The 14,021-nt window shown below is 36.8% G+C and overlaps 1 long non-coding RNA gene across 1 annotated transcript; it reads right to left on the bottom strand.

The window, feature by feature from the left end:
- Window positions 1-303: 303 nt before the first annotated feature.
- On the bottom strand, window positions 304-13,064 carry LOC120219745. The gene is made up of 2 exons (XR_005525379.1): window positions 12,883-13,064; window positions 304-598 (listed from the first exon to the last, which is right to left on the bottom strand). It is a non-coding gene; the product is annotated as an uncharacterized LOC120219745 (long non-coding RNA).
- Between the last annotated feature and the right edge of the window lie 957 nt (window positions 13,065-14,021).

Below are 14,021 nucleotides of genomic sequence, written 5' to 3'. Positions count from 1 at the left end.
TGTCATGAGACCTGAGTTCAAGTCCTGGTTTTGCCAGGTGCCTTGTAACCTGAATTAATCGCTGATTCCAATGAAATATCAGTTTCAGTATCTGAAAAATACAAACACCTTCCCCGACTGTATCACAGGAGCGTTGTGAGACCAGGAAGGCAGTGTTTCACGTAAAGGCTCCAAATGAGCATGAAGCAAGTTAAGAGAAGATTTGTATCTGAAAGCCTTGCAGGATGGGCACCACTTGACAAATTCAGCGATGGATGCAATGGACACAGGGCCAATAAACCACAAGAGACTAACTGGCAAGTGTTAAGTCCAGCAACACAATTTATCAAGCAATTCCAAGTGGGATAAATGAACATCCCTTGGATTTTTTTCAGTGTCAGCATCAAAACTTCCAAAGGGTTCAAACACAGGTTGCACAGGGGTTATTCCATGGCAAGCACAGCTGGCTGATGCCTTTGATTTCAGAATGCAAATGTGTTTGCTTTGGCAAAGGAAAAGAAGATGAATGAAGGGCAGAAACAAAAGATCCCAATTTTTCTGCAAATCTTTCAGGGAACTTGCAACAATGAAGACTTTCTCTCCTGGGGAGCCAAGGTTTCTAGGAGGAAATATGAATAGAAAAACGAAAGGAATGGAGAAAATAACATAAGTTAAAATAACCTCAGGGCTCTGAGCTATGTCCTCATTCTTGGCTCTATTTTATATCTTAATTGTTGTTGTTTTTATTTCTATTTTTTTCATAGCAAGTTTTCTGGGGAAAGACACAGATTTTTACAATGGAAGCACTCAATCAATATTCACTGCAGAGCATTTGACTCCAAACATGTTTGTGTATTAATTGTGCAAATTTTTTTTTTTTTAAAGAGCTATTGTCATATAACCAAAAGCAGGATCTGAGAGCAAAAGAGATCATTTTACTAAGGAATATTGGCAAAAAATCATACAGAAAGAACTTCAAATCATGGGATTTGGCATTCTAGAAATATATATGATTTCTGGCCATTATTTGGACTTACACTAGATTGAATGATCCAATGATTTTGAAGATCCATATAGATATTCTCATTTTTAAACATTTTTGTGATGCTATAATCTTCTACCCCAGCAGGACCATCAATGTAAGCCACAATAGATCTGAAATAACAAGGTGCTGCAGGTAGCTAAGACAACCATAGCTGGGAGTAAGATATAAGAGTTGAGATACAAAAACAGCATCTGTGGCTTGTTAGAAATGCTGTGTCCACAAGATGTAACAAACAAAAGTTCCTTTTCTCATAAAAAGTCACAGAGAGAGACACAATGTCACTGACGGTGGGGAAGATAGAAATATGACCATTCCAAAGGGCTAAGATTTTCATCTCTTTTTTCATTTCCAAGAATACCAAATGTTGAACGTGGGTTATAGAGTAAAAGAAGCAACTTGGAACATGGAACTGAGGGCATGTGATAGAAGGAATGTAGGTAGGTCATAAAAGGACTCAAAGAACCAGTGGAAGGGCCTCCATGGAGAAAGCATGGGAAAAACAAGGTCCCAAGGAACATAAACTCATCAGAGACCTGCTTTAGATGATCTTGAGTTCAGTTGTTTAGACTGTGCCAGGAAAAAAAAAAATCACAAACCTGACACTAACCAAAAAAATAAAATAAAATAAAAAGTCTTAAGGTTCATACCAAAGATATATTGTCAGTGATTAGCTTGGAATTCTGTGGGAACAAATAAATCCCTGAAGACCAGAGTCAGGCAAATATTGTTTAATTTATAAAAAAGAAGACTAAGATTAGATACAAGATATATAAAAGCTAGTTATTTGACACCAGAATTTAACATAATGTTTATCACAGAGAATTCATCAGAAAAAAAAAAAAAAAGTTGAGTGATTAAATGAATAAATTGCTAGGTAAAAGTCAAGAATCAATGAAAAAACAAAAACCGAAAACGGCACTGGTTCATGGAAAATGAGTCCAGGCACAGTAACCTTACCATTTTTGACAGGATTGTTAGATTCAGAAATAAATGCATATTTCTTTTACCTGGATTTGGCAAAAATCTCATGGTCCCGTTGTGCCCAAAATATAGAAACATCGGTTATATGACAGTACAATAATTTAGTTCAAAGGTGATTGCAGAAAGCCTAACTAAATAATTAATGAATCAATGTCAAGCTCTACAAAGGTCTCTACTTATGCCTCTGAGGATCTTGTTTTTCCTATGATATTCAACATTTTAATTAAACACTGATCTGATTACAGGCACATGGATAGTAGTAGATAATAGGCAATAGGAAGTGTTAACTGTCTTGAGTGGTTGAATCAAAGTTCTCCAAGATCTTGACAGTGTCTTGTAATTTTTTGGCTTACATGGATGATTTTTCTTTTTAAGGAGCATGGATAGTCCCTCGTTTTTTTTTGTTTGTTTTTTTGTTTTTTGTTTTTTATGGAATGATGGAGATAAGCTTAAGAAGTCAGCTATTTGCTATATTTTCTCCTGCTTCACCTTCCTTTTTTGAAATGGTAATATCCAAATTTAATATCCCAGTCTGAAGTATCTTGCCTCAAGACTGGACCCTAAAATTTAGATTTCCCCTTGGATCATATCATATATTTTCATTTTGCTCATTTTTCCATTCATCTTTTCACTAATTCATGTAACATTAACCAAGTACCAAATTTGTGTTGGAAAGAGTTAAATTAATAAGGTAGTTCTTGTCCTTCAGAAGATCGTAATTGATAAGGATGGACACCCAAAGATGTTAATAAGTAATTATAACATAACATGATGAGTTAAAGGAGAGAGGTAAACATGGAAGTTATGGGAAACAAGGAACAGAAAGTGGGAGATACTGGGGGGAAAAACCACAGATGTAGATGCAAAAGTTTCTCACAAATGTTAAAATTAAATCAAAAACTAAAAACACAACAAACAATTAGTAAAAATTAGAGGCAGAAGTGGGGGGTTATGATTTTATGGTTGCATAAAAAGGCATCCCATTCTCCTCCTCTTCTGCCTTCTTCACAAACCACTTAAACTTGCAGGCTACAGACCCAAAATCTTGGCCAGCACTCTCTCTAGTGGTGGTCCTATGAACTACCCCTCTACTGTTTTCTAAATTGCAAGAACATGAATAAGATCATACAAATCAAAACCATACTGAGATACCAGCTCACTCTGGTCAGAGTGGCTAAAATGAACAAATCAGGAGACTCTAGATGCTGGCGAGGATGTGGAGAAACGGGCACTCTCCTACACTGTTGGTGGGAATGTAAACTGGTGCAGCCCCTCTGGAAAACAGTGTGGAGGTTCCTCAAAAAATTAACAGTAGAAGTCCCCTATAAGCCAGCAGTAGCACTGCTAGGAATTTACCCAAAGGATACAGGAGTGCTGATGCATAGGGGCACATGTACCCCAATGTTCATAGCAGCACTCTCAACAATAGCCAAAACATGGAAAGAGCCTAAGTGTCCATCAACAGATGAATGGATCAAGAAGATGTGGTTTATCTGTACGATGGAATACTACATGGCAATGAGAAAGAATGAAATCTGGCCACGTGTAGCAACATAGATGGAACTTGAGGGTATTATGCTGAGCGAAATAAGTCAGGCAGGGAAGGACAAATACCATATGTTTGCACATATAGGCAGATTAGGAGGAAGTTAACAGAGAATGAAGCAGGAGAAGAAGAGGAAAAACAGTTGGGGAGAGGGAGGGAGGCAAACCATGAGAGACTCTTGAATGCTGAGAACAAACTGAGGGCTGAGGGGTGGGGTGGGGTGGGGGAGAGGGGAAGGGGGTGATGGGCACGGAGAGGGGCACTTGTTGGGATGAGCACTGGGTGTTATATGTAAACCAACTTGACAATAAACTATATATATCTATATATAAAAAAAGAACATGCACACGTGAAGATACCCAGGACATAAACAAGTAGGTGATTGTTGAATCTGAGTAAGAATAAGTACTTTAACACTATGGAAATATATTCTTCAAGTAAGTCCAATGAATAAAAAATTGTATCAATGAGATTTCTCCAACCAAAAACAAACTTACAGAGATATTTGGAACCCTAGAAATTCACACAAAAGTAGAGGATCTGACAAAGGAGAAGTCTGATTTGATTCCCAGCTAATTTACTAATTCTGGAGAGTGATAAGTCATTTCAAAAATCTGTACCTTCGTTTCCTTAACATAGTTGTGTTGACTGTATGCCTCAGTTGGCCTGGGACTGTTTTGGTTTATGTCTGTTGTCCTAGGTAATTGTGAATAGTGTCTTATTTCACTTCCTAAAGAGCTCCATTTGTGTTATAAATTACATAGTCACCCTTATTCCATGATCTAAAGGTAATGTTCCTTTACCTTTATGGGGAGAATGACATGAGCCTATGGGGAGAATGACATGAGCCTGGTGGAAAGGAAGTATAGTGATGACTTAGGTGCTTGATTTTTGCTTAGTGTGTTTTTACACTGAAACTGTCCCTTTAGGGATAGTCTCTCACTAATGACTGATGAATGTTTCTTTCTGTCTTCACTGCGTCACATTAGGAATGAATGGAAAGAGTGTGGGCTGTGAGTCTTCTCAAAAACTTAATAAAGTAAGCTTTACCCAGGAAATAGGAAAGCCCCTCCTGAATCACATATTTCGGTGTAAACCATGGCCTCTTCGAATATTTTTTTTAATTACATCTTTCCAACAACCGGGAAACACAGATATTTCCACTAAAATCTGAAGTGACATGGAGAAGGAAATAAAAACAGGATAATGAAGACCCTGTATTTTAGGTTTGTGTGAAGCTGGGCTTCCCCACAGCTGCACATTCAGTTCTTCTAAAAACACAAATATGAAACAACCTTTCTAATAATGAATGACTAGTGGAGTAAATTATAGAGCATCCGTACAATGGGACGCGTTGCAGTCACTAAAAATGATGGTACGGAGCTGTATTTATTGACATGGAAAATTGCTCATAGCATATTATCAACTGAACAACACAGTTGCTGAGAAGCAGGTGCAATATTATTGTAAAATTATGTAATATATAGTTTAGGTGTTTATGTGAATATAGAAATGTCTGAAATGCTCATCAAAATATTAATAGTGGTTATCTCTGGGTGGAGTGGTTTCAGTGGGCTTTTACCTCCTTTCCATTTTTTTTTTAAAGTGGTGAGTATATTCCCTCTTAGTAAAAACAAAATATGTGCTTTACATGAAATTATGAAAGAAATCTCTCTTAAAAGTTGGAATGGCCGGTATGCAGATGATGAGAAGAAGTATTGACATAAAATAGGTAAATAACTAAACCTACACAGAACTACAGCTCTTTCCTCCATCAGCATTGGGCCTTCTTGTAGTCCTAGTTTTTACGACACCCATACCCCCGACAAAGAAGCAGACAGGATACCCTAAACATTAACACCACAGCTCCTGTGGATATCAGCCTCGAAGATGACCCACATGGCCCCTGGCTTCTTGGTAGGAATGTCCTGTTCGGCTGAGGATGGGCTGGACATAGTGAGTAGAATAGAATGAGCTTAAAGCGATGAGACCAGGTCATCAAAAGCAGCATGGGATTGCCTTCTATCTCTCTGTATCACTCACTGTGTGGGAAGCCAGTTGCCATGCCATGAAAACACTTAGTAGCCTAGGGAGAAGCTGAGGGGGTGAGGAACTGAAGTCTCTGGTCAACAGCCAGAGAGAGACTGAGGCGTGTCAATGAGTGGATGGCTGCAGCCCTGGCCAACAGCCTGATGCAATCTTATGAGAGACCCTGAGCCAGAAACCACCCAGTTGAACCATTCCTGGGTTTCTGACCCACAGAAGCAAAGTGGGGTAATACATGTTTGTCGTAAAAAGTTGGTATTTTTTTTTTTTTTGCATAATTGGTTATAAAGCAATGGATAACGAATATAACTCCGAACACATTTGACAGGATGTCTGTCTTGGAAGTGTGTAGTTTAAGAACCTTACATTTGAGCCAGCTTTGGCTTCCATGCCAGGCTCACTGCCTCCTCTACTGATAAAAGATTCCTTGAATAGGCAGTTTTACATGTTTTTTTTTTTTTTTCAATATCAATTAAATTTCTGGTTCCCAGCACTGGGTATCTAAGTCAGATAGCTCTAAAACATGTGACGGTTGATTTTAGGTTGAAAGTTTGCCTGGCATCAGGATTCCAGAGGCATTGCTAGTTCTGACCTCTGACCCCAGTTCCCTCAGGGCCCCTTTCCTTCAGAGCAGGTCCATAATCCAAGTTTCTTTTCCACATGCTCTCCCACAGCTGATAATTCAGAATGTAAAGCACATCTCTTCCTGGGATTATGGGGTATTTTGTCATTGGAAATGTTGATGATTTGCTATTAAATTTCAAAACAAATAAGAAAGCACTTCCATTTGGGTTATAGTGAATAACGGATATTGAACTCTTTGTCTGTAAAAGCAACAACAATGACCAAAAAAACTGGATAAAATATATGAAAATGTTTTCGGGGAACCAACAGGCTGTGTGATTTGTAAGTGAAGCAAAAATACAACAAAGACACAAAAACAGATGAAACAAATAGCAATATGAAAGACTTAAATCCAATGGTATTAATATTTACATTTTATGAAAATGGATTAAACATTCCAGCAAAAGGCAGCAAATTAGCAGACTAGATAAAGAAACAAATCCTAACATTGGGCTGTTATGTGAAACGTACTTTAACTAGAAAGATACAAATAGGTGAAAAGTAAAATGATGGGAGAAGATATACTTTGTAAAATTAATCATCAAAAAACTGAGTGGTATAATAATATCAGACAATGGAGGCTGTAAAACAAGGAATGTTACCAGAGATAAAGGGGGAAATTTTATGAAAATAAAAGTGTCAGTTTTTCAGAGAGATATAAGAAACCTAAAATGTATTGAATAGCAGAGCTTTAAAATTCTGGATTAAAAATTGTCAAAACTAAAGTTATAAATTAAAAAAATCAACAATTGCAGTTTGAGTTTTTAACATCTCTCTCAGAAATTGAGAGTAGACAAAATATCAGTAAAGTTATAGAAGAACTGAGAAATATTATTAACTAGCTTGATCTAATTGATATTTGTAGAATAATCGAAAGTGTACAATGTACAGTGTTTTCAACTGTTATAAAAACTCACCAAATTAGTTTATATGATGAACCATAAATCAACTCAGCACACACTTGGTAAGCAGATGAAAAGACTTTAAAAAACCTATGAGATCAAAGAATACCTTCTAATGTTTAGTTCTACTTAGTTTTAAGTAGTACTAAAAAACAAAATAATACATGATAACTATAATTCTAAAATAATAAATACAAAATAATGTATATTATACAATGAATGTTTATAACATCAAGACACAATGTGGGATGCAGCTAAGCATTGGTTAAAGGAAAATCTGGAGCTTCAAATAATTGTATGATAAAAGAACATAGGTCTTAAATTAATGATCTAAGCTTAACCACCAAGAAGCTAGAAAAGTAAAAGGAAATCAAATGCAAATTAACTACAAGGTAGGAAATCATACAGATAAGAGTAGAAATACATAAAAAAGGAACAAATAATAAGCTGAACATAAACAAAACCTGATTATTTGAAAGGAGCAGTAAGATTAATAGCCTATTAGCTGGACTGACCAAGAAAGTCAAGGGATGAAACACAAATTACCAGTTTCAGGAATGAAGGAATGGGCATCACTGAGAATCCAAACAATAATAAAATAGACTTAAAGGATGATAATAAAACCCCTTATGCCAGTAAACATGACTATTTAAATAAAATAGAAGGATTTGTTAACGACACATCTTGCCAGAACTATCTCAAGAATAGAAGATCTGAATAGTCCTATCTCTGTGAGAGAAAGTTAGTTTGTATTTAAGTATATTTCCACAAAGGAAACTCCATGTATAAATGACTTCATTAGTGAACACTAGCAAATCCTTAAAATAACATACAAATTCTTTCAGAAAATAGAAAAAGAAGCACTTCCCAACCCATTTTATGAGGCATCATTAACTGGGGCATCAAAACTGAACACACATTACGAGAAATAAAACCTCAAGACTGAACTCTCTAATGCATGGACACAAAAACCTCTAAGAGAATAATTATTAACAAATAATTTCTGACAGTATATAAAATGATAATACAACATGATCAAGTCAGATTTATGGAAACCATACAGGACCGATTTAACATTACAAAATAAATCACTATGGTTCACCATTACTGACAAATAGAAAGAGAAATAACAGAATTACATAATCATCTCAATAAATGCCAAAAATGTTGATATAAACTCTCAGCAGAGAATATTCTATTAAAAGAACAATGGGTGGGACACCTGGATAGCTCAGTCGATTAAGCATCCAACTCTTTAAAAAATGTTTTTGTTTAATGTTTATTTTTGAGAGAGAGAGACAGAGAATGAGCAGGGAAGGGGTAGAGAGAAAGACCCAGAATTCAAAGGAGGTTCCTAGCTCCAAGCTGACAGCACAGAGTCCAAAACGGGGCTCGAACCCACAAGAAACCGTGAGATCATGACCTGAGCCTTAGTCGGATGCTTAACTGATTTATCCACTCAGGGGCCCCAACACCTGACTCTTGATTTCGGCTCAGGTCATGATCTCACAGTTCATGAGTTCAAGCCCTGCATTGGGCTCTGTGCTGACAGTGAGGAACCTGCTTGAGATTCTCTCTCTCTATCTCTCTCTCTCTCCCTCCCTCCCTCCCTCCCTCTGCACTTCCCCCACTTGCTATTTATCTCAAAATAAATAAATAATTAAGCTTAAAAACAGAAAACAAAAGAACAATAGATAAATAATTTTGGATACATTTTTACAGAAAGATACCACTCAGATATAATTATGTATATACATATGTATTTCTGAGTGGCATTTCACTATGTGTGTGTGTGTGTGTATACATCTATATATGACATATATATACATATGACAAACTACTGATACATGAGATAACATGGATGAATCTTAACAACATCATGTTGAGCTAATGAATTCAGACCAAAAGGAGCCCATGTTGTAAGATCCCATTCTATTATAGGCACAACTTAATCTATGCTGATGGAAATCAGACCAGTGGTTGCCTCAGAGTGGGGGTTCAGGTTAGATTTTCTTAAGAAGCGGTAGCTGAGAATTTTCTGGGTTGTTTCATATGTGTTCTGTCCTGATTAGGGAGGGGTTACATGCATATGCACATGTTAAGAAATAGTGCAGTGTTCCTTTAAGCTTTTGTATGTCATTGCATGTCCCTGTATTAGTTAGCTCAGGCTGCCGTAAGAGAATACCACAGACTATGTGGCTTAACCAACAGAACAGTTTTTTTTCCCTAACATTTCTGGAGGCTAGAAGTCCAAGATCAAGGCATCTTCTGAGTTGACTTATGGTGAGACTTCTCTTCCTGTTTGTAGAAAACTGTCTTCTCCATGTGTCCTCACACAGCCTTTGCTCTGTGAACATATATATAGAGAGAGCTCTGGGGTCTCTTCCTCTTCTCAAAGGCCACCAATGCTATTGGATTCGGACCCCATTCTTATGATCTCATTTAACCTTAATGACTTTCTTAAAGGGCTTATCTTCAAATGTGGCATATTGGAGATAAAAGCTTTAACATATGAATTTGGGACACTTGTCACAATCCAGTCCATAATAGTGACTTATAGACTTAAAAAGCAACTAAAAAAATAAGATTAGGAAAAGATATATTTCTATTCCTTGGGAATTTCTATTTCTAGGAATATAAAGACTTTATAATATTCAGGGTCACATTTTTATAAATGAGCATAGAAAAATAACCTATCTGAAGTATCAATCAAAGGAAGAAGATTGAATGCCTGAAATTCAACACAAGTTAGTTATTTGACTACACTGGCCTTACCAGCAATAATATTAGTTAGGGAAGGAGGCAGGTATGAGGTAACGTCCTTTTAAATAATGCTTTGATTTGGCTGGGTTACTGCAAAGCCACATTTACCACTATAAATAATAATTCTCATTAATCCATAGGTCCTTCTGACAGATTAGAGTGATTTTTCAAATTCTACATCAATCACCCACCTCCATGTGTCACACATTGAAAAATTACTATTTGATAAAATCGAACTCAATACTATAGAGTCAAAATTGCAGAGGAAATAAGCTCTTGAGGGCTGGGCAAATTTGTGAAGTTCAAAATATTAGTACTTATTTTTTCCCCCCATAGGGATAATTGTGTAGAGGTCCATGAGAAATACTTCCCAGGCCTCTACCATGAATATCTGCTGTGCTTCAACTGGAGAAGCAAGATCCTTTCTTCTGTTCTCACACTAAATGTATCTTGAGCATACCTTCTGTTTCTAAGCATTATGGCAGATGATGGAGGAAAGGGATGAATATATTCTTGGCCATGACAATCTTCACATGTAAACAAATCATGCCATGAGGTGTGTGGGACTCTGCCTCGGCCTGACAAGAAGAACAGATGTGTGAGTTCCTACTGTTCATGGAAACGGTAGTTTGCTTGGTGGGGATAGACTAAAGAATGGCAAGAGAATTCTAGGTGTGAGGAAGAACACAAAATACTGCAAGGCTTGGAAAGAGCCTGGCCCATATTCTAGAACTCAGCAGATCAGTAAGCCTCTTTGGCAGACAAGTGAAGGTAAGGGGAGGAAAAGTGGAGAGAAGACAGACTATGTTATTAGTGTTGAATATCATGCTAAGGAATTTGAGCTTTTTTTTTCTCCTTTAGACTGTAGAGAGCTCAAGGGAATTTTAAGCAGAATCCTGTAATGAGATTTTTCTCTCGGAAAGGCTGGGGTGTCACCTATGTGGAGGGTAGGCTGAAAAAGATCTAGCTATGAAATCATTGTCATTGTGCAGTTGGGTTATAAAGAGGCCAGCTCTAGAGTTGTTTGCAATTATTCCATTCATTGATTCAATACTTCACAGAATGCAGGGACCAGCTAATGAGATAGATGCAGAAGGTATATCAGAGAATGTGTTAATATCTCTGTCCTTCAAGAATTTATAATCCGGCAGAGGGAGGCAGACAATGATGGGCACTTATACATGTCACAGACTCCCTGGCATTTTTCATGGTTACTGCATCTTCAGTATCCTTAATGAGCAAAATAATCAAAATAATAATAACTTCTCACCTTTATTAAGCATTTTATAATTTCCAAATATGCATATCCTTACATGTATGTCAGCCTCACAAAAGCTTCTGTAAAGGAGGAAGACATCCTAGGAAGAAACTGGAATTTAGCCAGAGAAGATGACTTGCATGAAAGCCTAATAGTAGCCAGGAAAAGAGCTAAAGACAGTCTTGTAATTTCTAGTTTTGTCTTTATTCCAGGCCACTGCACATTTTCTCTTATTAAATGAGCTCTAGCATCTTTATTTTCTGTGAATCTTCAGATCCTGATTGTTTACCCAGCACTAGACTCATCTGACCTCTCCTTTCCCAAGGGTGTCCTGTGACCGCCAGCCTTCTGGTTGTTAAGCGGCTCCTGGTTGTGCTCAGTGTCCTCTGTGTCATCATGATTCTTGTTTATCTCACTAGTCTCTGACCCATAGCAGGTGTGCCCCAATCCTGGGGGCCCTCTTCTGTTTCTTTTGATGATCTTCCTGTGACAACTGCACTTGAACTAAATGAAGAGGACTATATAACAGATTGGAGGATTTTTTTCTCAGGATCAATATTCCATTTAAACTCTGAGCTTAGGTTCTTGGATTACACTTATGTCTTTAGTTTCCTTTTATTTTTTAAATGGGTTTCAAGTGCAATTGAATTATTTATAATCTTTATAAATTAATCTTTATAAATTATAATCTTTGTAAAAAAAGGGCCATGGACTTTATCATTGGTCCATGGATTACTCTAAATCTAAAGAAAAAATGTTTAAGTTTGTTTATTTGTTTATTTTGAGAGAAACAGAGACAGTGTGAATAAGGAAGGGGTGGAGAGAGACGGAGAGAGAGAATCCCAAGCAGCCTCCATACTGTCAGTGCAGTGCCTGACGTGGGGCTTGAACTCACAAAACTGGGAGATCATGACCTGAGCCAAAACCAAGGGGCAGACACTTAACCAACTAAGCCACCCAGGTGCCCCTCTTCTAAAATTTTATAAAAATAGTTACCTTGAAATAATGTTATAAGCCTCTACGAATCCACAAATCAATGCAAGACCTTCATAATAACTGTAAGGAATCTTCCCTTTCTTATTTTACTTCATGCAGAGTAACCACCATCCCAAAGTCCTTATGTATCACTTCTTTATTTTCCCATTTTATTTTTTATATATTCAAGAAATTACTTATTTTAAAATGAATTATTTTCAACTTTCTAATAAAAATTTATTTATGTTGTACATAATATTTTACAAGTGTGTTTCTCATTTAGACATATTGTTAAGGCTCACCTATATTGTTTTCACTGCTGTACTTCACTTATTTTTAGGGATATAATACCATTAACAAATTTACAACAATTTATTCATTTGTTACCCTGTCTATGGATACTGGGTTTTTTTCAGTTTTTGCAAATTTCAAAGATGCTATTGTGAATAATATCAGACATGTTTAAAATGTTCCCTTGATTCTGCATGGAGAACTAAAACTGCTATTTTGCATGGTATTTAAATGTACAAATTTAACATAATTTCCAACTATTTTTAAGTGATTGAAACAATTTATACATCCATCAGCAGTATATAGCCAATCCTGTTTTGTTTTGTTTTTTTTAACTTTCCAACAAGTGGTATTGTCAGACTTTTTAACTTCTGCTAATCAAATGAGTGCAAAATAACAGCATATTTTGAACTAACGGGATTGAATATCTCCTTGAATTCTATAAACCATGAATTTTCTGTTTTTTACAAACCTCTTTAAATTGTCCATATTTCTGTTGAGCTGTTGTGCTTTTCTCGTTAACTTGTACAGTTTCCTTGCGTATTTTTTGTTGCCTATACTAAAGATATCTTCTCTTGTAGCTGATTTGAAGGGGTCAGAATGGTATAGCATAACACACATGATTTTGGAGACAGGCTGAGCTGGTAAACTCTAGTGTTGTCAGTTAACTCATTGTGTGAACCAGCTAGCCTGTGAGAGCTGCCTATCACATACAAAGTATTCATGTCATAAACAAAGCCTTTGTTGTCATATGCAAAGGGGTCATGACATCATGCTGATAATGACAGCTAGGAACCAAAGCATAGAACTGAGCTCTTATTATATATCAGATACTGAAACCCTTGGGAGACAGAGATGGCACATCCTTGACCTCACAGTGAATACAGTATAGTGTGAGGAAGATGAATCAACAGTTATTATCGGGTATAACAGTAACTGATAAGCCTCGGTGCTTAGGCATTCTTAGATAGGCATGCAACCTAAAATGGACTTTGCCAAGAAAGGCTGGCATTCCAATCATTCATTTATTCAATCATATGTTCATTCATTCATCAAATATGTAATGAATATTATCAACTATAAACCAGGTTCTTTGCTAAGTACTATTGCTAGTGTTATAAATGGAATTAATTTGATTTAGTAAATGTTTTGCCTTGGGGAAGAGAGAAAATAAAGCGCCAAAGGACTCCAAGGTTTACAGCTACATCAACTGGATTTAGCAGGAGGATTGGCCCTGGCTGGGCTTCGTTTTCATCTCCTTTCATTCAGAGAAACTATCCCTGGTAAGTTGTCTGCGCTTTAATAAAATTACTCTGGCAGATTTTTATTCTCAAGTTTCCACTCTCTTCCTGAAATGGGATTGCATGTCCCATTGACTGTCACATGACTTTCCCCATGACAGGAGTATACATCCATGGCTTTCTGACATGTACTTATCCATGTGACATGCTTTGATCAATGAGATGTTAGTGGACTTGATGCTCTGCACGTCTGAGTAGCCATTTTAGATGCCTTCTGCATTTTTTCGCTCAGTCCTCTTTGTTTTTCCATCCACAGTCCAGATAGGGAATTTCCTGTGATCTGGGGCACAGAAGGAGCAGATACATGGAG

This window comes from Hyaena hyaena, unplaced genomic scaffold (genome assembly GCF_003009895.1).
Source record: "Hyaena hyaena isolate Hyena2069 unplaced genomic scaffold, ASM300989v1 scaffold_641, whole genome shotgun sequence".
Lineage (NCBI taxonomy): Eukaryota > Metazoa > Chordata > Mammalia > Carnivora > Hyaenidae > Hyaena > Hyaena hyaena.
This window is presented reverse-complemented; position numbering and strand designations above follow the sequence as displayed.